Consider the following 23,821-nt stretch of genomic DNA (forward strand, 5'->3'; position numbering starts at 1 on the left):
AACAGGCTTAAAGAGGAAGTCCGGTGACTTTCCAAAACGTCTGAATAATTCAGCCATGGACATTAGAATACAGTCATTCAGAGTAGTTTGATGTGAAATGATTTGCTGTACAGAAAACTACCAGCTCATATTTCTCCATAGTGGTGGTGATAGGAACCAGGGGTTATGATATCAATAAAGCAAATATACAGTGCATCCGGAAAGTATTCACAGCGCTTCACTTTTTCCACATTTTGTTTTGTTACAGCCTTATTCCAAATTTAATTATATTAATCTTTTTCCTCAAAATTCTACACAAAATACCCCATTGTGACCATGTGAAAAACGTTTTCTCGAGAGTTTTGAAAATTTATTAAAATTAAAAAACAAAGAAATCATATTTACATAAGTATTCACAGCCTTTGCTTAATACTTTGTAGAACCACCTTTGGCAGCAACTACAGCCTCAAGTCTTTTTGAATATGATGCCACAAGCTTGGCACACCTATCTTTAGGCAGTTTTGCCCATTCTTCTTTGCAGTACCTCTGAAGCTCCATCAGGTTGGATGGGAGACGTCTGTGCACAGCCATTTTCAGATCTCTCCAGAGATGTTCAATCGGATTCAAGTCTGGGCTCTGGCTGGGCCACTCCAGGACATTCACAGAGTGGTCCTGAAGCCACTGCTTTGAGATCTTGGCTGTGTGCTTCGGATCGTTGTCCTGCTGAAAAATGAACCGTCGCCCCAGTCTGAGGTCAAGAGCGCTCTGGAGCAGGTTTTTATCCAGGATGTCTCTGTACATTGCGGCATTCATCTTTCCCTCTATCCTGACTAGTCTGCCAGTTCCTGCTGCTGAGAAACATCCCCATAGCATGATGCTGCCACCACCATGCTTGACTGTAGGGATGGTATTGGCCTCGTGATGAGCAGTGCCTGGTTTCCTCCAAACATGACGCCTGGCATTCACACCAAAGAGTTCAATCTTTGTCTCATCAGACCAGAGAATTTTGTTTCTCATGGTCTGAGAGTCCTTCAGGTGCCTTTTTGCAAATTCCAGACGGGCTGCCTTGTGCCTTTTACTAAGGAGTGGCTTTCGCCTGGCCACTCTGCCATACAGGCCTGATTGGTGGATTGCTGCAGAGATGGTTGTCCTTCTGCAAGGTTCTCCTCTCTCCACGGAGGAACGCTGGAGCTCTGACAGAGTGATCATTGGGTTCTTGGTCACCTCCCTGACCAAGGCCCTTCTCCCCCGATCGCTCAATTTAGACGGCCGGCCAGCTCTAGGAAGAGTCCTGGTGGTTCCGAACTTCTTCCATTTACGAATGATGGAGGCCACTGTGCTCATTGGGACCTTCAACGCAGCAGTAATTTTTCTGTATCCTTCCCCAGATTTGTGCCTCGAGACAATTTTGTCTCGGAGGTCTACAGACAATTCCTTTGACTTCATGCTTGGTGTTTGCGCTCTGACATGCAGTCAACTGTGGGACCTTATATAGACAGGTGTGTGCCTTTCCAAATCATGTCCAATCAACCACAGGTGGACTCCATTTAAGCTGTAGAAACATCTCAAGGATGATCAGTGGAAACAGGATGCACCTGAGCTCAATTTTGAGCTTCATGGCAAAGGCTGTGAATACTTATGTAAATATGATTTCTTTGTTTTTTAATTTTAATACATTTTCAAAACTCTCGAGAAAACTTTTTTCACATGGTCACAATGGGGTATTTTGTGTAGAATTTTGAGGAAAAAGATTAATATAATTAAATTTGGAATAAGGCTGTAACAAAACAAAATGTGGAAAAAGTGAAGCGCTGTGAATACTTTCCGGATGCACTGTAGATATTTATGAACTATCCAAACCAACCAGTGAACCTACACATGCTTTTTTTATATGTAATATTGAAAATGGTGAACTAGTGATCAATTTCCTTAGGAATCAATTAAGTATCTATCTATCTATCATCTATCTAAAATAAAAAATTCCCTGCGTTCATCTCTCTGCCATGAATATGTTTTAGTCCAAAACCTGACCTTAAAACAGTTGTAAAACAATGTCTCAGGCATCAGGCAGTGTATTTATTACCATCTGGTTCCTATCACCACTGTGTAATGAGCAGTTTGGATTTGGTAAGTTTCCGTAGATTTTAAATCACTGTGAATGACTGTTTACACTTCAGTGATTGAAATATGCAGAAATTATTGAAAAATATGTGGAATTCCCTTTTTCATCTCTGATGAAGCATGTAAACAGAGATGGTAGTGTTTAACTTTAGCTATATTAGTTTTGCCCAATAATTGTCCCTGATGGCATCCACTCAACAGACCTGACTTATGCGTACCATGAATCGTATTCTTAGAGCCAGCAGATATGACCCATGACTTTCGCCCACGATGTGTTCAAAACTGTCTGGTTTCTCTCATCCATCTCATGATTTATTAGGCCAAAAGGCTTTATGGGACCCTTTCCATGGTATGTAAATGAAAGTTGCTCTTAGAAATGAAATCTCTTTCTCTTTTTCCCTCTCCTTTTCCATAAATTGCAAGGGAGGCCTGGCCTGTAACCAGTGGCGCAGGCGAGAGAGAACGAATGTATTTTCATTGGCACAGAAGCTGTCCAGCTGAAATTAGCCGTGTAGAAAATGTGCTGAATATTATGGACGCCATGTGGGCCAAGAAAGACAGTTGGTCTCAAACCCCAGACCATGCTCGACTGCTATCTTTCAAAACCCTGCTAACTTTGGGCCTCGGTGTCGGTGCCAGAACCTCCAGCTTGCCGAATCATAGCTTTAATTAAATGTGACAAGAGAGTCCGGGGTCAGCTCTGATCCTGCTCCCAGACTAAAGGTCCGAGACTCTGAAAGCGTGCTTTAGCGCTCATTAGCCTACAGAGCACTATAGCAGACGGCTGACTGACTGCTTCTTACATTTGCACCTTTTTAAACAGAGTGATACTAAATCCCCTGTTCCTTCACTCTTTTACCGAGAAGGAGGAGACAAAATCCATCCCTGAGCTCCTTTAACATATACACCTAACACTGTTTAGAAAGTACATGGTATGACCAAAAGTATATGGACACCACTCCTAATTATTGAGTTCGGGTGTTTCAGCCACACCCATTGCTAACAGCCATGTAATCTCCTTAAACAAACACTGGCAATAGAAGGGGTCATACTGAAAATCTCAGTGACTTTAAATGCAACACTGTCATAGGATGCTACCTTTGCCAGAAGTCAGAAATTTCTGCCCTGCTAGATCTGTCTCGGTCAACTGTGAGTGCTATTATTGCAAAATGGAAGAGTCTAGGAGCAACAGAAGCTCAGCCCCAAAGCCCTGCTGCATCACTCACTACAGGGTACCACCACCACTGGACTCTGGAACAGTGGAATAGTGTTCTCTGGAATGATGAATCACTACTAGCAATCTGAAGGCCAAATCTAGGTTTGACGGATGCAAGGAGTACACTACGTATATAGTGCCAACACTAAAGTTTGGTGGAAGAGGGATAATGGTCTGGTGCTGTTTTCAGAGTTGGGGCTTGGTCTCTTAGCTTCAGTGAAGGGAATGTAAATATTCTACAGTGTATGAAGACAGCTTAGACCATTCTAACATGCCTCTAACATTGTGGTGAGAGTTTAGGGAAGGCCCTTTTCTGTTCCAGCAGAGACATAGTTTGATGAGTTTGGTATGGATGAACTCCAGTGGGTTGCACAGAATCCTGACTTCAACAAGTTTGTGAAAACAGTTTAGGGAAGGCCCTCTCCTGTTCCAGCATGACTGTGCCCCAGTGCACAAAACAAGGTCCATAAAGACATGGTTTCATGAGTGTGGTGTGGAGGAACTCCAGTGGCGTGCACAGAGTCCTGAGCTCTATGCCATCCAACACTTGTGGGATGAATTAAATGGCGAATGTACTTGTCCAGTTCAGCGCCTGACCTCAAAAATGAACAGGCACAAATTCCTACAGACACACTCCAAAATCTTGTGGACAGCCTTCTGAAAAAAGTGGAGTCTGTTACAGACACAAAAGAGGGAAACTCCATATTAATGCCCTTTGTTTTGAAATGGGATGCTTAGCAAGCTCATATTGGTGTGATGGTCAGGTATCCATATACTTTAGATCATATAGTTCATTTGGATGCTAAGCCTCAGATGCTCAATCCATTTGCATATAACTGTATTTGGCATAACATTATGATTATTGGAAGTGAAAAAAATTTTTTGAAAGCATAGAAGACGTGGTTCCTTCACATGGAAATGTTCAAAATAGCCTGTCCATTTAGCATGAATCTCATAAAATGACTCATGCATGCACTTGTTTGCACTGATTTTATGGCTCTAGCACAAAACATCTTAATCAAAATAGACGGACAGCAAGCATTTAGCCTTTCTGAGAAAGATACAGTTGCTGGAAAAATGAACAGCATCCTGTTTCTTAAAATGAAGATTAAGTATCAGATTAAATTATTAGTGTTGTGGTCAAAAGCATTAGAGGTGAATCACAGTCAAGACTGAGACTTGGACACATCAATTCCGAGTTAAGATCAAGACTTTTAGTAGCTGAGTGTGCATCAAGACCAAGTCCAGATTAAATTTTTTTCAGAATCTAAAAATAAAAATAAAGAATGAGCAAAAACGGAAACTTCTTTGTATAAATCCCAATTCCAACCTACATTCAAATGAATACACTACAAAGACAAGATATTTAATGTTCAAACAGATAAACTTTATTGCTTTTTACAAATATTCACTCATTTTGAATTTGATGTCTGCAACACGTTCCAAAGAAGTTGGGACAGGGGCATGTTTACCACTGTGTTACATCACCTTTCCTTTTAACACTCAATAAACGTTTGGGAACTGAGGACACTGATTGTTGAAGCTTTGTAGGTGGAATTCTTTCCCATTCTTGCTTGATGTACAACTTCAGTTGATCAGCAGTCCGGGGTCTCCGTTGTCGTATTTTGCGCTTCATAATGTGCCACACGTTATCAATGGGAGACAGGTCTGGACTGCAGGCAGGCCAGTCTAGTACCCACACTCTTTTACTACGAAGCCACGCTGTAGTAACACGTGCAGAATGTGGCTTGGCATTGTCTTGCTGAAATAAGCAGGACGTCCCTGAAAAAGATGCTGCTTGGATGGCAGCAGATGTTGCTCCAAAACCTGTATGTACCTTTCAGCATTAATGGGGCCTTCACAGATGTGCAGGTTACCCCTGCCATGGGCACTAACACACCCCACACCATCAGACATGCTGGCTTTTGAACTTTGCGCTGAAAACAATCCGGACAGTCCTTTTCCTCTTTGGCCCGGAGGACACGATGTCCATGATTTCCAAAAACAATTTTAAATGTGGACTCGTCAGACCACAGGACACTTTTCCACTTTGCGTCAGTCCATCTCAGATGAGCTCGGGCCCAGAGAAGCCGGCGGCGTTTCTGGGTGGTGTTGATATGTGGCTTTTGCTTTGCATGGCAGAGTTTGAACCTGCACTTGTAGATGGAGCAAGATTGCAGAGATTTCTCCAGATTCTCTGAATCTTTTGGTGATATTATGGACTGTAGATGATGAAATCCCTAAATTCACTGTAGTTGCACGTTGAGAAACGTTGTTCTTAAACTGTTGGACTATTTCCTCACGCAGTAGTTCACAAAGTGGTGAACCTCGCCCGTCCTTGCTTGTGAAGGACTGAGCCTTTCAGGGATGCTCCCTTTATACCCAATCATGACACTCACCTGTTTCCAATTAACCTGTTCACCTGTGGAATGTTCCAAACAGGTGTTTTTTGAGCATTCCTCAACTTTCCCAGTCTTTTGTTGCCCCTGTCCCAACTTCTTTGGAACGTGTTGCAGACATCAAATTCAAAATGAGTGAATATTTGCAAAAAAAAGTTAAAGTGTTTGAACATTAAATATCTTGTCTTTGTAGTGTATTCAATTGAATATAGCTTGAAAAGGATTTGTAAATCATCATATTCTGTTTTTATTTATGTTTTACACAATGACCCAAGTTCATTGGAATTGGGGTTGTAGATTGTACATGCTATCATTATTATCCATTATATGAATGAATATTTTATAAGATATAGCATTAAATATTTATAGCCTAAATGAGTATCAAGTATTTTAGTACAGTCTTATCCTGGGATCAGACTATATTATATTTTTGTTTTTTATGGTGGTCACTTCATCAGATTAGACAATCATAGTGCCATAAATTTGTGCTGTGACTGGTGTGACTGTGGTTGGGAGATGGCAGCGTGAAAAGTTGGATGCTGACCAATCATCATTCACATTCTTGCAGAAATTCGTAGGGCATTGGAGGGTCCATTAGCTGTCCATCAGAAGCGCTATGTGTGATACTGGAGGTTTCGTGTCCTGAAAAGAAAAAGAAAAGAAAGAAAATTGATTGTGTTAATGGGTGTCACAAAAAGGACAGTATGTGCTGTCTTTCCTTCAAAGAGGACCTGAGGTAAACATTTGGGTTAACATATCAAGAACATTATATAAAGGTAACTAGCTACCAAGTTTGCTATAGGTAAACAGATGCTGTAAATGCTATTTCTCGCAAACTTTTATCTTTTCAGACGCTTTTTTTCATGGTTATCCTTTTAGGAAACATCAAAAAGGCAGGGGTATTGTTGCCACAGCTCAATGAAATCATCCTCTGTTTCATTGTTCCACCTCACAGCTGCCGTCTTTCCATATGTGCTAGAGAGCACTCCTGTCCTATTGGTTAATGCCAAAGAACGCATCGTAGGAGATGTCAAAAAATACAATGTCCCATTGTGAGACCTGTTCATCGTTCCTGACGCTAATATTCAGGCCTAAGGCTGGAAATTTGTTGGCTGCAACGAAATTGTGTCAAAGCCAGGCTGAATCTGTGTGGTCTGATCCAAATAGTCCAACTATGTATTGTAACTTTTGGTGGTGAGGTCATCCTCTGTGCCCTCTTCTCTACAATGCATCTAGAAGTCCCTCTCTTAAGCCATGGAGCATAAAATTATATAGCAATTATAACACTCCCATTTGCTCTCAGGGGATGCTTGAATTTTGAAACCAATGGAACCAATTAACAAACAAATAAGTCATTGTAGACGGATCAACATGCAGTAAACTGATTTCATTTGAACATTTCGAGAAAGATCTGCTTTATTTTGTATGAAGGTTTTGTTGATATTCAATAACGATAGGAAAAAGCCCTAGAAGGAAGCATCGCAGTCAGCTGGTCTCAAGAACAACAGACAAACTGAGTCAAAACGTCATGACAAAGACAAACAGGCTTAATCTGTGTCTGGGAAACCAGCCATACAATTTATTCAGGAGTTTTATTGGTCTGTTTTTGTTGTAGCACCTTTAAGTAAAGACAGCCTTTACTTATTGTGAAAAAGCAACAGTTTCTGGTTGGTCATTCTGTGGTCAAATAACCCCTTCCTGTCAAAGTGTGTTGTTCCTGGCCTCACTGAGTGATGGATTCTACCAGACTCTCTGTCGATAGTCACAAATCAGGCTTGAAAGAGCACAGTCAATGGTACACAAGCTGGATGCAATATCAAGTAAAATATAAATGAATTTATTAACTAATAAACAAGATCAATCAGGCAATAAAACTAAAAACAAAAAGCAAATGTATGAAACTAATGGCAGCAGGTGATTATCATTAAACATAAAGATTGGCTTGACTGCCTAACTTGCAGTGTAAATGAGCCTTAAAATGAGCTGTAGTGATGTTGAGGCAGGAACACTGCTACTGCTGGAGTGAAATACACTCAGGTGTTGAATAATGAGGCTCAAAGAACAATGCACTTTTCTTCTTTATGATGCTCTGTTCTGAACAGGCGTCCCTACACTGTAATAGCCATTTGATATTCTGACCTTGAACCTGAGTATTAATCTAGCTTTGATGCTGTAACTTTTGGCTGTGTAATAATGACAGGATGAGGATTATAACGGGAAATAGGGAAAAAACGTCATTCCTTTAGTAATTATCTTTTGGCCCAGAAAGGCCTACAATATGGTTTGTTTTTGGACTTGGCCCAGTTGGAGTGATATACAGTAGGGCTTGGCAGGGTAAAGGTGGAGTGGAGCCAAAATCTGAGTCACAAATAAAAAGAAACAAGGAGGTGTTGCTCCACAAAACAACCAACTATACAGTCTACTGAAGGAATCGCAATACAGTGATGGAACGATTCCACCGTATTAAAGTCAACGGCTTATATTCGACTCTCTGCATTAACTGTGCCTTACATCAAGAATGTTTGGCACAAATGCATTGCCGGTCAAAAGTTTGGGTACGTTTTCTTATTTTATTGCTTGTACTTTTCAGTTAAACGCAGTCCAAATATAAAAGCTAAGCTGCAAAAACAGTTTGTTTCAAGTTCAGTATTTTTTTTTAATTTATGCACCCTATTTAGTTTTGCCATATCTTCAGACATGGAATTTATATGTAGTCTTTTAGCCCAATTTAAATTTTGAATGAGGCAGCGAAACAATACAGGGCAGCTAATCAGAACAGAGCATAATTTACATATATCAGTCTTAAAGGCCGACACGAACAGCCCATTGATCATGTAAATCTGAACTGTATCATTACTTGGTATTAAAGCCACATGAACATCCTAAATGGGCATCAGGTATAACCATTATGTAAGAAATATAGGTTGTGTTCCTGAAAAGATTTTCTTAAAAACAGGTGTTTATTAATGCTTTGCAGATTTTGCAACAAGCTTCGTGCTTATGAACATGTTACCTTGGTATGAAGCACAGGTTTCGCCCAAATTATGACTCCAGGGACTTCCAAAATACCGCTCAAAGCTCAGGCTCAAAATCTTTTGGCCCAAAGGTTTGAGTGCTGATGAGAGCTGATATCACAATAATGGAATGTGGGATAAATACAAATGGGTGAAACCTAAAAGGGAAAGCCTGAATAAATGAGTGGAGAAACATAACAAGAGCTGGTGCCTCCAGACAGTTCTAGCTGCACGACACAATCTTACCATACTATGAAGCATGTATAAAATGCGGAGCAGGCCCAGCTGACCTTGGTTTTCAGAAAAGAATTAAGCCACTTTGAAAGATTTTAGGGTGACATGGATGGCAGAAGCATGAGCTGCAAAGATCAACTGGCAAGTGTTTTTTAATATGAACAGTGACTCAATCGGCACTTAGATCTGTGAGAAAGGCATCGGTAAATAAGGCTGGAAATCGTGTTCACACAATCATTAATTGCCTATATTGCTTGTGAATTAGTGCAAAATGCACAGAAAAACGAATCATTTCCTTGTGTGATTCAGAATCTGTGCAGGATGTGATCAGAGAACAGTCTACAACTACAGAGGGATAAGAACAAAGAAAAATGCACCTATGATGCTTGACCCCTACAGTGAGATTGTCCACTGGTTCTGTTACGCTGGCAGGTTTGGCTCCGCTCACTCCCCTAGAGGTAAGACTGAGTGCAAATCAATACGAAGGTATTCTGACTGATCATTTTTATCTTGTGATGAAACTTCTATCCTAAAGGAAGTGGTCTCTTCCAGGACACCAATGACCCCATCCAAAGAGCACAATGGGTCACTGAATGGTTAGATGAGTTTGAAAATTACATAAATCATATGCTATGACTGTTGCATTCACTAGATCTCGACCCAGTTGAACATCTACATCTTTTTTACCACTTTTGAAAGAAATGTGCCGTGCAATTCCAGAAACTCGTAGAATCTACGCCAAGGCACACTGAAGCTTTTCTGCTGGCTCATGGTGGCCCAACACCTGTCTAAAGCACTATATTGGCCCATTTGCCTGTATCATGATTCTAGATTTTGCATGTCAGTTTAGGAAAGTGTTAGAATGAATGGTCCAAATTAACAGCTGGTAAAATCTATGAAGATGCATAACCACTGAGTCAGTATACAATTACAGTGGGCTGTTTTCTGAATGTGCTCTGCGTTCTATGTTAACGTCTCCATGTGCTCCGGCTGCTCCCTCCAGGCTCCAAAATGCAGAATTGGAAATAATGGAGCAGGCGTTAAAAATGTGGCACTAATCATCGCAGCAGATTTCACCATCACTCTGCTGGTCTCCCTGGGCTCATGAGGAGGAGCTGGCAGAGCGTACGTATCTGTGGCACTGTCCATCCAAGCTCATTCTGTCCACCTGGCAAGCAGGCCTCAATTCATTCTCATATGAGGCCATATTCTGATAAGAGATAATGGAGGTGGAGGACTCGCATAATTTCTCAACAGAGATATGCTTTGTGTTAGAACGGCCCACAGCAACAAAGTGAGGCATCATTTCTCCCCTGTATATATAACTGAATACTTACATACATTCAGCCATGCATAAAGGTGAGTTTATTCTTATGCAAGTTGTGTTGAACAGACACAGCGCACCAAAAAGCCACTGCAAAATAAGCAAAATTATAGTTCCAAGCCAACACGTTTCCTCTTTTATGCAAAAGATGCAGGTAGTCACTTTCTTTTGGAACTGTTCATTTTTCACTAAGAGCTCCAAATCCCCGTGGCTCTATCAATCAGGAACTTTTTGGTGTTTTGTAATTTTACTAAGCCGCAGGCTGTAACAGGAGGAGAATGTTCTGCAGCAGCCCAGTGGTGAAAGCTCATAGATAATATCAGACAACTGCTACAGTCTCAAAAATAAAGATTCCCAAATGGTTAGTTGCTTTTGGACATACGGTTCCTTTCATTAATACACTATGTATGTCTCATTACCAAAAACAGTCAGCATCAAAAGTTGGTTCTTCTAAGGCGTGGACATCTAACTACATTCACATCTCTGCAGTGATTAGCGTTGTCCCTCGTCTTACACTCTGAGTCTTGTCAATGAATTAATGAGCTGAATCAGGTGTGTTTAATAAAGCAGAATGCTCTGCAGAGCAGCAGCCCAGACAGAACAGGTCTTACCACGATTCTATGGTATCACTCCTTTTTTTGGAGTGCATGAAAAGTATTTTCCTTCTTTTGAAGTAAGATATTTGCTACTTGAATGGAGTGATATGGACAACAACACAAACAGACAGGCACATGCACAGATAGACCCCAGACTGTTTATAATTGTGTTTTATTCTGCAGTTCTTCAAAAACCGTTTCAGCAAGGCTCAGATCTTCCCTCTTGGAACAGAACTTAAGGGTTGGCTGCATTATTCCGGGATGTCCCTCTGGTGCAGTACCAGCACTTGCGGTGATTTCCCCTCAGTAACCCACATGGATGCACTTGTAACATCTGCACTGCATATCCCACCAATTAAGCACCAATAACCTAGCATCACATCAATGTGGCTATTTTAAACAATGACCAAATAAACAGCAGAAACAGGCGCTAATAACTTGGTGAACCAATGAATTTTTGCAAGCATGAAATATGAATTTATGTGGAACTCAAACAGATTTACCACTCTGCGGTATATGACTATTAGTGGGTGATGTTATATCTTGCATGCTGGGGCTTGAAAGCTTGTGTTTTTGGCTGCCTTTGGAAAAAAACTCTTAACTCTACTTTTGGTTTCCTCTGAAACATGACTGGACTGTCTCTGTTAGTAAGAGCAGTAGCAATATGCAGGGAATTAAATAATGTCTAATTTATGTCCATATTGCTCTGTTTTTTTTCCTTGGGCTCTTTCCTCTGCAAAAATCTGTGCACAGGTCTACAAGCTACACTTTCAAAAGTAATGACTGTGTACTGTCATTAACAAACCAATAGCTTAACAAACCAGCTCAACAGTACTAATAATTAACTGTCTGCTTATTACTACATTATTAAGCAATAATTAGGGTGATGTAAGTTGGAACTTAACCGCCTTTTGTTATTAACCACCATCTAAATTCAAAATGCACAGCCATTAGGATAATATATTTATAAATTGGTTATTATGATATAAACCATGTATGATGCATGTGAACCAAAGAGTAAAACATTTAAAATCTTACTTTTTTCTTGATCTAGACTTAGTCCCATTCCTGTTGTTGGTCTTGACTTAACCCCAATAAGACTTCATTAGAGCTTAATAAGCACTCTGAAAAGGTTTAATTCATTATAGCTCCTGCTGTATGATGAAGGAATAAGCAGAAGGTTAAGTAGAGGTTATTGACTTGATTACTTAAACAAGCTGTCAGCTTAATAAGCTTTAATAAGGACATAATAATGGACACCTACAAAAATGATGATGTACAATACACAAATCTGGAAAATGCTTAATTCACTGGTAGCCAGTTCGATTGGCTTGATAAGTTGAACCAGCAATTTGCTTAATAGGGGCAAAATTATAGATATCTAAAATGTTGTGCAAAAGATTATAATGTATAATCCACATGTGCAGATGCTCTGGAAAATCTGCAGCTCACTGTAATTACTGTAATGTAAATAAAGTAATAAGCAGCCAGTTAATTAGCAACTACTGGCTTGCCTTAAGAAATGCATTGCATGAGCATTATAATGATCCATTCCAGTGAAGTGCTGTTAACTGTATTAATGTAAGATATTATTTCTGTTAAAAGATTTGAATTAAATAAATTCAATGCATCGCTTTTCCGTGTGAAGCCAACTTGCATGAGACAATTCACACCTTCTCTCCTAAACACTCTCTTCCATCTCATTGGCCGCACATTTTCATTAGAAATGGCACTATTGAGAAACTCTCTCCGCACCACATTCAGAGGAAACAAGTCACAAACGAGAGATAGAGCAATCACGTAGAGCACCCACATGAGGGCTGAAGGAGACACTTGAAATGAGTGGAACAAGGAAAGTGATTGTTTTTCTGGAAGAGTAGAAACAAGCCATGGCAGTGAGAGCAGAACATGATATCCTGGCATTCCAGCAGTCATACTGAACCTGGGTCAAATGTGTGGGTTTGCACAGGTCATTTATTTTTCAGCTGGATCCCAAATATTTCACGGTGGACTGATCTATTCATTTAATTCTGCCTAAAACACTGTTTCATCTGCAGAGGTGGGTAGAGCCGCCTAAATTCCTACCTAACAGCACTAGTACCTAAACGAAATAACGACTCACGTAAAAGAGAAAAAGCTCATCAGAAAACAAAACATTCTGCTGCCAAAAAGGCTTTTTGAAGAAATACCATAGAAGAACCATTTCAGGTTTCTCCTCTGCTGTGCATTAGATCAGACAACTGTGAAGAATCTTGTAGATTATTGGCTTATGGTTCTATCCCAACTATTTTTTTTCCTAGAACCATCCAAGCCATAAACATTTAGGAAGGGTAAGACTAAACAATGTTATATTTCTAAAGAGCTCCTACAGAACAAAGTTCTTCTCTTTCTGAGATCCATTAGGTCTAAAATAAAACGCTAACGTTCAATAAATAAGACGGATGAGCAACAGCAAAGCAGTCCAGCTGCTGGACCAACAGAGCAGAATGATATTAACCCCCAATGTGTGTCAGTGTGAATGGCTAAGATGGAAGCTAGAATGTAGTAAAAAGTATTTTTCATTCCTCACAAATAACTTGAGTAACAGTGGTGTCTTGTAAAAATACTTGGAGAAATACAAATTCAATCCAGTTTCTCTTTCTACTTGTAACTGAGTAAATTTAAGTAGAAAATACCCACATTTATGTATCTGTATGCCATAAAGTATCTTTAGTCAAAGATGTGATGCATGTAAGCATCAAAAGAGTGTTTTGAATGAAACAATATGGATCCTACATTGTCTCCACAGGTCCACTCTTCAGCAGTAAACATCTCACAGCTTATTACCAGATTAAAGTGGAGGCCATGCCCTGCATTATGTTAGCAAGAGGTGTCAAGTTTTGCTATTACATTATTGTTTTTGCTTCATTACTTCGTACATTATCTTATAATGTGATTGATGATGCTACAGTATCAGGTAATGGTGATGTATCTGTAGCATACCCATATTCACTTTAATTAAAGGAGCAATGAGCTAAATTAAGTAAGGGTCACTGTTACTGAACTTTGTGATTTCATAATACAGAGGTCAGGTGGAAGGTACTTGTTTCTCTGCAAATAATCTTGTTAATATAACATCTTGCTATAACGTACAACCTTTGGGAACTGGTATAAATGTCAGGGTAGTTAATATATTATGTGTCTTGATCTTTTTTTTCAATGATTTGTCGTTCCCTATGCTCACTGAAAGACAGCTGCTAAGAGAATACGACAAATAGTGCTTTGATTCAGTGCTTGCATGTTGTATTTAAACCTGTTACTCATTTTCTTGCTGTTGGCCTTTGGAAAAAACAGCCCCACATCGCAGACCCACCACCATAGCAGTGATGAGGTACTTTTTCGTATGGATCATTTTATGTCCACACCAAAGTCACCTGACCATCTGACCATAGAGCACAGTTCCACTAAAGAGTTTTTTGGGTTCTTTAATTTTATTTCATTTTCAACTGTTACTGCAACCTTTTGTCGCATATCATTGCTGGTCTTTCTCACAGTGATGCCCGTGCCATGAATCTCCTGGCGCACGGTTTTTGTGCTGATGTTGATGCCAGAGGAGGTTTGGAACTCTGCAGTTATTGATTCAGCAGCTCATCGGTGACTTTTATGCACTGTGTGCCTCAGCATAGTTCAAACCCAAATCCAAAAAGGTTGTGACAGTGTATGAAACGTTACTAAAAAGCACTGATCACCCAGTGATTCTGTTTGGCCTGTCTTAAATTGAAAGCAATAAAAACACAATATTCCACATGTGATGCCTGCCACACATTCCAAAAAACATGCTCCTTGGTACATGAGTATGTTTACCACTGAGTTACATCACTTTTCTTCTTCACAGCGCTTATTAATCACTTGGGGATTGAAGACACCAACTGATCCTGTTTTGAAAGCAACTTGTTTTGCCATTCTTCAGTTATACAAGTCATTAGCTGTGCAAGTCTCCAGCATATGTTGCTCCAAACTGTGTTCAGCGTTAATAGTGCATTCATAGTAATGTAAATTTACCCACAAATTACCCCCCCCACACCCCCCTTGCCATGACAGCTGCTGGCTTTTAATCTTTATACTAGTTTGCATGGTTCTTTTTTCTCTTTGGCCCAGAGAACACAATATCTGTTATTTCCATGAGCAATCTGAAGTTTGTCTTGTTAAACCATAAAACATGCCTCCACTGTGCATCAGTCCATTTCAGATGACCTCGAGCCCAGAGAAGTCAGCAAAGTTTCTGGACACTGTTCTGTTTGTGGAAGCAGTAATGGACAGTGTTTTTGGACAGTTTTTATTAGACAGGCCTCTTCTTTGTCCACTTTTAAAACCAGCCTCAAAACCCACTTTTATTCCTTGGCCTTTCATTTAACATAATTTTTATTCCTGCATCTTATTTGTGTATGGTTTTATTTATATTTACTTTCTTACTGTTTATAGCTTATATTATTTTATTGGGATGGTTTTATTGGTTTACTGTTCTATATGTCTGTGTTATACCTGCAGTGTTCAGCACTTTGTTGCAGCCTCTGTTGTTTTTAAAGTGCTTTACAAATAAATTTGAGTTGAGTTGAGTGTTTGCTGACAACATATTTTAGTATTACAGAGCCCATGCGGTGATATCCATCACAGAAACATACTGGTTTTTAATGCCGTGTCATCTGAAGGGTCAAAGGACATGACCATTCTTTTGTGGTTTTTGGTCTTTTTTGTTTACACTTAGAGATTTCTTGGAATCCCTGAACGTTTTGATAATATTATGTACTACAGAGGGTGAATTATCTAAAATCCTCACAATCGCTTGCTGAGGAATGTTATTTTTAAACAGACGGATCTTTTGCTGATATATATATATATTTTTTGCAAATTATGACCCTTGATCTCACTGATAAAGGACTTAGCCTTTCCTTGCTGCTCTTTTTAATCCCACAAACAGGGAAATTCCACCTCCACATTTAACCCCTCCGTGAAGTGAAACACCACATACACACTAGTGAATAGACACACACTAGGGGGCAGTGAGCACGCTTGCCCGGAGCAGTGGGCAGCCATATCCATGGCACCCGGGGAGCAGTTGGGGGTTAGGTGTCTTGCTCAAGGACACCTCAGTCATGGACTGTCAGTGCTGGGGATCTAACCGGCAACCTTCCAGTCACAGGGCCAGTTCCCTGACCTCCAGCCCACGACTGCTTTTATATCCAAGAATAATTGCTTCACCTATTTAAGATCTTTTTTGAACATTTAACCATGTTTCTAGTCTTAATGCCTTGAAGACATTAAAATTTTAGACTGAGTATATGTTTATGAAATCAGTGAAGTTGATAAGATAAAACATGAAATGTCTCGTCTTTGCATTTTTATTTATGATCACTTATGCATATTTATATTCAAGCGTATTTAAATGTTTATGCGGAATGTTGCTGATGGCTTTAAATCTGTTTGTGAAAGAAGGCCGTTTAAAACAACAACAAAAGGTTTTTGACAGTTCTCATGAGCTCTAAAACTGATGAAATTACCATTCTGATTGGATGATTGCTTTATAACTGTAATTAAACTTTACACTAGAATGCTGAGAGAGACCAAATCAAGCTGTACGTCTTGCCTCAATGAATGACATATAGTAATTGTACTCATGCATAAAAACCTAACTTTTTAGACCTTGTTTTAGTACAGCGACTTTTCACGTTTTCTAAAACATGGGGTGACACTTAAAAGACATGGAAGTAACGAGTCTGACATGCAGTAATATTGTGTAGCTATAATGGCAGGCCTGATGGAGACTGACTGTCAGAGCCCATATGGCCCTTTATTTATTGACCTGCCATTCTTCCAGCCTTAAACAGATCCACTTAAAGAACAAATGGAATTCTACAAGCCATAAACGTGATTTGTCCAAAGAGCTCCATGCACATCAATATAAATTCACAGTATTCAGTTTTTTCCTTTAAAGATCCCCGCTGCCCTTAAGGTTAAACGGCATGTGGCAGTCTGTGGTCACTTAGAGCAGTAATAAGCTGTATCCGTTTGTTCTCCAGCAGGAACTCCATGCTTTCACGGCTGCAGCCGGCCCTGAGCCCTTCCCCAAGATGCATTAGGGCTGTCAGTGAAAGCCGCAGAAATATGACGTCTGCACACTAATGATTTGCAGGCCCCTGAGTGAAAATGTCCTCCATGAATCAAATCACGCAAATGCATTTTCACATTTCCAATTCGAGGGCTGTACATGCTCAGATGGCAAATTTACATTGCCATCCTTATTGTGCTTTTGCTTTGAAAGACTGTGTCAGTGTAGATCATACATCTCTCTGAGTGTGTATGCTCTAGTCTTGCCAATGAGGAACGTCCTTTATTTTTTATTATTATTAGGCCCGAAAATGTACTTTAGTGTGGCAGTTTTCCTTCTCTATTTATTTAACTTCGGATTGCTTTGATAATTACTGTAACACTGAGATGAATGGTGTACTACAGAAATGCAGACAATATGAAAGGCCAGGAAATGTTCCTCTATTAAATCTGATTCTTTATAGCATCTCAGTGGTAAACAGTATATTCTCATGTTCTCATGTGGCACATGTTTCTGTTTAGGAATATCAGGCATGTGCTCTTGTTTCTTTCACCAGTTGAAATTGTCTGACAAGAAAATGTCACTTATATCTTGTCAGGTTCCAAGAGCTGCTTCGAAATCATCCAGCCAGCTAATTGCTCTTCATTAGTCTCAAGAGGGCCTTTGGGCACACAATATAGTCACAATACAAGGTTACCTAGCAACAAATAACAGCTATTGCTAATCTTGGTTTCCTCATATCCTCATAGGTTAACTCAACAGAACACTACTGTTAAGACAGTATTTTCAATATATAAGCTCATTATTAGTTTTTTCTCTACATGCACTTACACTCACCAGCCACTTTATTAGGTACCCCTTGCTTGGACCCCCTTTTGCCTTCAGAACTGTCTTAATTCTTCATGGCACACTTTCAACAAGGTGTTGGAAATGTTCCTCAGAGATTTTGGTTGGTTATTTGAGTTCCTGTTGCCTTTCTATCATCTGGAACCAGTCTGCCCATTCTCCTCTGACCTCTCACATTTTTTCCCACACAACTGACCACTCACTGGATGTTTCCTCTTTTTTGAATCGTTCTCTGTAAACCCTAGAGATGGCTGTGCGTGAAAATCCCAGCAGATCAACAGTTTCTGAAATACTCAGACCAGCCCATCTGACACCAACAACCAGGCCACGTTCAAAGCCACTTAAATCCCCTTTCTTCCCCATTCTGATGCTCGGTCGGCACTTCAGCAAGTTGTCTTGACCACCTCTACATGTCTAAATGCAGTGAGTTGCAGCCATGTGATTGGCTGATTAGCTATTTGTGTTAACAATTAACTGAACAGCCTAATACAGTACCTAATAAAGTGGCTGGTGAGTGTATAAAGCTGAGGTTCATATATCCATCCATCCATCCATTTTCTAAGCCACTTCTCTGTCAGGGTCACGGGGGAGGGAGGGGGGGGTTGGTGCTAGAGCCTATCCCAGCAGTGAAATCTATGTATGTTCACATGAAATTCAGATTTTTTAGTATTTGGTGTGTGCTCATTCTGCTTTTATGACAGTGTGCGCTCAACCTGGCATGGAATCCATTATTTTGTGCAAAAGCCACTGGGCAGTAGTCCAGATACTGAGAGCTGTCTTAACAGGTGTTTCAATGGAAGGAATAAAACAAAAATCTGACCTTTTTGTGCAAAGGCCTGGTCAGTTTTGCAAATGTGCTTCAATTTGAACAGTAACCTGGTAATAATGCAGAATTTCAAATATTTCTGCTTTGTTTTGTCATCATTTTTCTAAATTTTCTAAAGATTCTAAAACTTCCTGTTGTTTATTTCTGGATTTAAATAAATAAATAAATAAATAAATAAAAACTCACCAGATTTTCACTATGACTTTTGGAATCTGCTGTATAGTATTAGGATAAGTGGTTTAGAAAGTGTGTGTGTGTGTGTGTGTGTGTGTGTGTGTGTGTGTGTGTGTGTGTGTAGTATTAAGATCTTTATAAAGCTCTAGTCAGTGCAGTGGGTATTAGTTGACTAGTCAAGATGCCTGAAATACAGAACGTTTAGTGTGAGATGCCTATAACAAAAAAAAAAAAAAAACTACCTGCTGTTGGATAAAGTAAAAGCAGCTGTCAGCACATGCAAGGCAAACTTAGTACCTATGGTTAAGGAAGAACTTCTTAAAATAGATGAGCATGAATGATGTCTGTTCCAACAACTAGGCCTATTTCTTGCTCTGAAAGGCTTATCAACAGAGGTTTAACTGCTTGGTACAAGTGTTTAGCTTGAAAAGCAGTCATCTTGGCTGATTAGGCCAGTTCTACCAGAAAGACTCCAGAGACAAGCGTGAAGGAAGTTTTTGTAAGTTAAAGTCTTTGGCGTGGGTCCCGGCATCAGCCCAGGTCTTCAAAGTGTAGAGCCTCGCAGATCCTGCCGTACAGAGACGGCAGGGGGCAGAGTCTAACCTCTGGGCAAATCGAGCGGGAGCCAACTGGTGTCGGCGGGGAGGAAGGAGGGGAAGGAAGAAACGTCAGAATCTGAAAGCAGCGAAGCAGGTGTGTAAGTCGAGTCATTTTAAAGACAGCTGGAAGCTTGTGATTAGTCAGAATAATTAGTGACATAGCATTGGAGTCTCCCTGGCAGAACTTGCGCTGAAGCTTTCATTTCACAAATGTGTGGGCAGACAGTGCCAGTTTCAGTTCTCGCTGAGACGTGAGTTACTGAGAGCTGTGGTGATTTTAGAGTTAACTTCAGGCGGGCTGTGTGCTTCTGTGATGACTCAGTGCCTCAGTTTGACACTAAACAACTCTTCTGCACTGCACACCTCACACCTCAAACCACAGCATCTGCAATGCTGAATCATGACAGTTGGAGCTCGGCCTCCTGTTCCAGCCAATTATGTCAAAATTCAATCAAAAGATGACAAAAAAGGTCATTTTGGCTAAAGCCCCTTTATGATTCTAGTAGCATGTAAACCTATGGCCATTCATTGTTCCTAATTAAAAACAGACATACAGAAGATGTTCCATGTTTCATTTGAAGCTTGCAACAGACAAATTAAGGCATATTTTACATTACCGTTATTTTTTACTGCAGTTTTACAGTGGCTCTTTCAGTCAAGAGCTCTGCATATTGATTAGTCTTTCACTCGTATGAATGGAGATGAGTACCAGAGATTCCATTTTAAGTATGTTAATTATGTTTATAATAGTTATGTCAGTGGTTAATCTGGCACATTAGGTGTTCAGAGGAAAATCTGATTGGATAATCATCCATTGGGAATTTTACGAGTGCAACTCTATTGTTTCCAAACAAATTTTGATTGAAATAAGAGCATGACTACAATACTTGTAGAGTTTAACCTTATCTAGGTCCCTGTACCACTACCAGCATACTTCTGTTCACTGATGGTCTTTTAAGCATCATTTTTATGCATCAAATCATCCAGAACATGTTGATGGCAAATCCCACTGGGAAGCTTGAAATCTCAAAATTTGAATCCCTATTTTATGATCTGTTATTCACAGCTTTAACGTTCTGTCACTTGCAGCATTGAACCCAGAGAGTGTTACCTTTCAAATGAGACCAAAATTATGACTGTGGCAACAGGGCTCCAGTGTGCCATTTCAGACTGAATGGGGTGACAGTTAACCAGTTAACTACTGCTCAGTTTTCCCTAAAATAGCATAAAGGATCTGATGCATGAAAATGATGTTTAAAAGACGATAAGTGAATGGAAGTTGCTGGGACTAGTGCAGCGATCTGCAAGTATTGTAGTAATACTGTTATTTTAAGTTGCACTCTTGAAATCGCCAATGGAAACTTAACCAATCAGATTTTTTAAAATACAACTAAAATACAAAAATTACTATGAAGATAAAGTGTGTGTATCCTGGGAAACATATTTGTGATTTAGTTAGCCGGCTTAGTTGTGAAGTTGGGACGTTTTGTGATTTAGTTAGCCGGCTTAGTTGTGAAGTTGGGACGTTTTGTGATTTAGTTAGCATGCTTAGTTGTGAAGTTGGGACGTTTTGTGATTTAGTTAGCCGGCTTAGTTGTGAAGTTGGGACGTTTTGTGATTTAGTTAGCCGGCTTAGTTGTGAAGTTGGGACGTTTTGTGATTTAGTTAGCCGGCTTAGTTGTGAAGTTGGGACGTTTTGTGATTTAGTTAGCCGGCTTAGTTGTGAAGTTGGGACGTTTTGTGATTTAGTTAGCCGGCTTAGTTGTGAAGTTGGGACGTTTTGTGATTTAGTTAGCCGGCTTAGTTGTGAAGTTGGGACGTTTTGTGATTTAGTTAGCCGGCTTAGTTGTGAAGTTGGGACGTTTTGTGATTTAGTAAGCCGGCTTAGTTGTGAAGTTGGGACGTTTTGTGATTTAGTTAGCCGGCTTAGTTGTGAAGTTGGGACGTTTTGTGATTTAGTTAGCCTGCTTAGTTGTGAAGTTGGGACGTTTTGTGATTTAGTAAGCCGGCTTAGTTGTGAAGTTGGGACGTTTTGTGATTTAGTTAGCCGGCTTAGTTGTGAAGTTGGGACGTTTTGTGATTTAGTTAGCCGGCTTAGTTGTGAAGTTGGGACGTTTTGTGATTTAGTTAGCCGGCTTAGTTGTGAAGTTGGGACGTTTTGTGATTTAGTAAGCCGGCTTAGTTGTGAAGTTGGGACGTTTTGTGATTTAGTTAGCCGGCTTAGTTGTGAAGTTGGGACGTTTTGTGATTTAGTTAGCCTGCTTAGTTGTGAAGTTGGGACGTTTTGTGATTTAGTAAGCCGGCTTAGTTGTGAAGTTGGGACGTTTTGTGATTTAGTTAGCCGGCTTAGTTGTGAAGTTGGGACGTTTTGTGATTTAGTTAGCCGGCTTAGTTGTGAAGTTGGGACGTTTTGTGATTTAGTTAGCCGGCTTAGTTGTGAAGTTGGGACGTTTTGTGATTTAGTTAGCCTGCTTAGTTGTGAAGTTGGGACGTTTTGTGATTTAGTTAGCCGGCTTAGTTGTGAAGTTGGGACGTTTTGTGATTTAGTTAGCATGCTTAGTTGTGAAGTTGGGACGTTTTATCATTTAGTTAGCCGGCTTAGTTGTAAAGTTGGGACGTTTTGTGATTTAGTTAGCCGGCTTAGTTGTAAAGTTGGGACGTTTTGTGATTTAGTAAGCCGGCTTAGTTGTGAAGTTGGGACGTTTTGTGATTTAGTTAGCCGGCTTAGTTGTGAAGTTGGGACGTTTTGTGATTTAGTTAGCCGGCTTAGTTGTGAAGTTGGGACGTTTTGTGATTTAGTTAGCTGGCTTAGTTGTGAAGTTGGGACGTTTTGTGATTTAGTTAGCCGGCTTAGTTGTGAAGTTGGGACGTTTTGTGATTTAGTTAGCCGGCTTAGTTGTGAAGTCGGGACGTTTTGTGATTTAGTAAGCCGGCTTAGTTGTGAAGTTGGGACGTTTTGTGATTTAGTTAGCCGGCTTAGTTGTGAAGTTGGGACGTTTTGTGATTTAGTTAGCTGGCTTAGTTGTGAAGTTGGGACGTTTTGTGATTTAGTTAGCCGGCTTAGTTGTAAAGTTGGGACGTTTTGTGATTTAGTTAGCCGGCTTAGTTGTAAAGTTGGGACGTTTTGTGATTTAGTTAGCCGGCTTAGTTGTGAAGTCGGGACGTTTTTTGATTTAGTTAGCCAGCTTAGTTGTGAAGTCGGGACGTTTTGTGATTTAGTTAGCCGGCTTAGTTGTGAAGTTGGGACGTTTTGTGATTTAGTTAGCCGGCTTAGTTGTAAAGTTGGGACGTTTTGTGATTTAGTTAGCCGGCTTAGTTGTGAAGTCGGGACGTTTTGTGATTTAGTTAGCCGACTTAGTTGTGAAGTCGGGACATTTTGTGATTTAGTTAGCCGGCTTAGTTGTGAAGTTGGGACGTTTTGTGATTTAGTTAGCCGGCTTAGTTGTGAAGTTGGGACGTTTTGTGATTTAGTTAGCTGGCTTAGTTGTGAAGTTGGAACGTTTTGTGATATAGTTAGCCGGCTTAGTTGTGAAGTTGGGACGTTTTGTGATTTAGTTAGCTGGCTTAGTTGTGAAGTTGGGACGTTTTGTGATTTAGTTAGCCGGCTTAGTTGTGAAGTTGGGACGTTTTGTGATTTAGTTAGCCGGCTTAGTTGTGAAGTTGGGACGTTTTGTGATTTAGTTAGCCGGCTTAGTTGTGAAGTTGGGACGTTTTGTGATTTAGTTAGCCGGCTTAGTTGTGAAGTTGGGACGTTTTGTGATTTAGTTAGCTGGCTTAGTTGTGAAGTTGGGACGTTTTGTGATTTAGTTAGCCGGCTTAGTTGTGAAATTGGGACGTTTTGTGATATAGTTAGCCGGCTTAGTTGTGAAGTTGGGACGTTTTGTGATTTAGTTAGCTGGCTTAGTTGTGAAGTTGGGACGTTTTGTGATTTAGTTAGCCGGCTTAGTTGTGAAGTTGGGACGTTTTGTGATTTAGTTAGCCGGCTTAGTTGTGAAGTTGGGACGTTTTGTGATTTAGTTAGCCGGCTTAGTTGTGAAGTTGGGACGTTTTGTGATTTAGTTAGCCGGCTTAGTTGTGAAGTTGGGACGTTTTGTGATTTAGTTAGCTGGCTTAGTTGTGAAGTTGGGACGTTTTGTGATTTAGTTAGCCGGCTTAGTTGTGAAATTGGGACGTTTTGTGATTTAGTTAGCCGGCTTAGTTGTGAAGTTGGGACGTTTTGTGATTTAGTTAGCTGGCTTAGTTGTGAAGTTGGGACGTTTTGTGATTTAGTTAGCCGGCTTAGTTGTGAAGTTGGGACGTTTTGTGATTTAGTTAGCTGGCTTAGTTGTGAAGTTGGGACGTTTTGTGATTTAGTTAGCCGGCTTAGTTGTGAAGTTGAGACGTTTTGTGATATAGTTAGCCGGCTTAG

Source organism: Pygocentrus nattereri, chromosome 28 (genome assembly GCF_015220715.1).
Source record: "Pygocentrus nattereri isolate fPygNat1 chromosome 28, fPygNat1.pri, whole genome shotgun sequence".
NCBI classification, from domain to species: domain Eukaryota; kingdom Metazoa; phylum Chordata; class Actinopteri; order Characiformes; family Serrasalmidae; genus Pygocentrus; species Pygocentrus nattereri.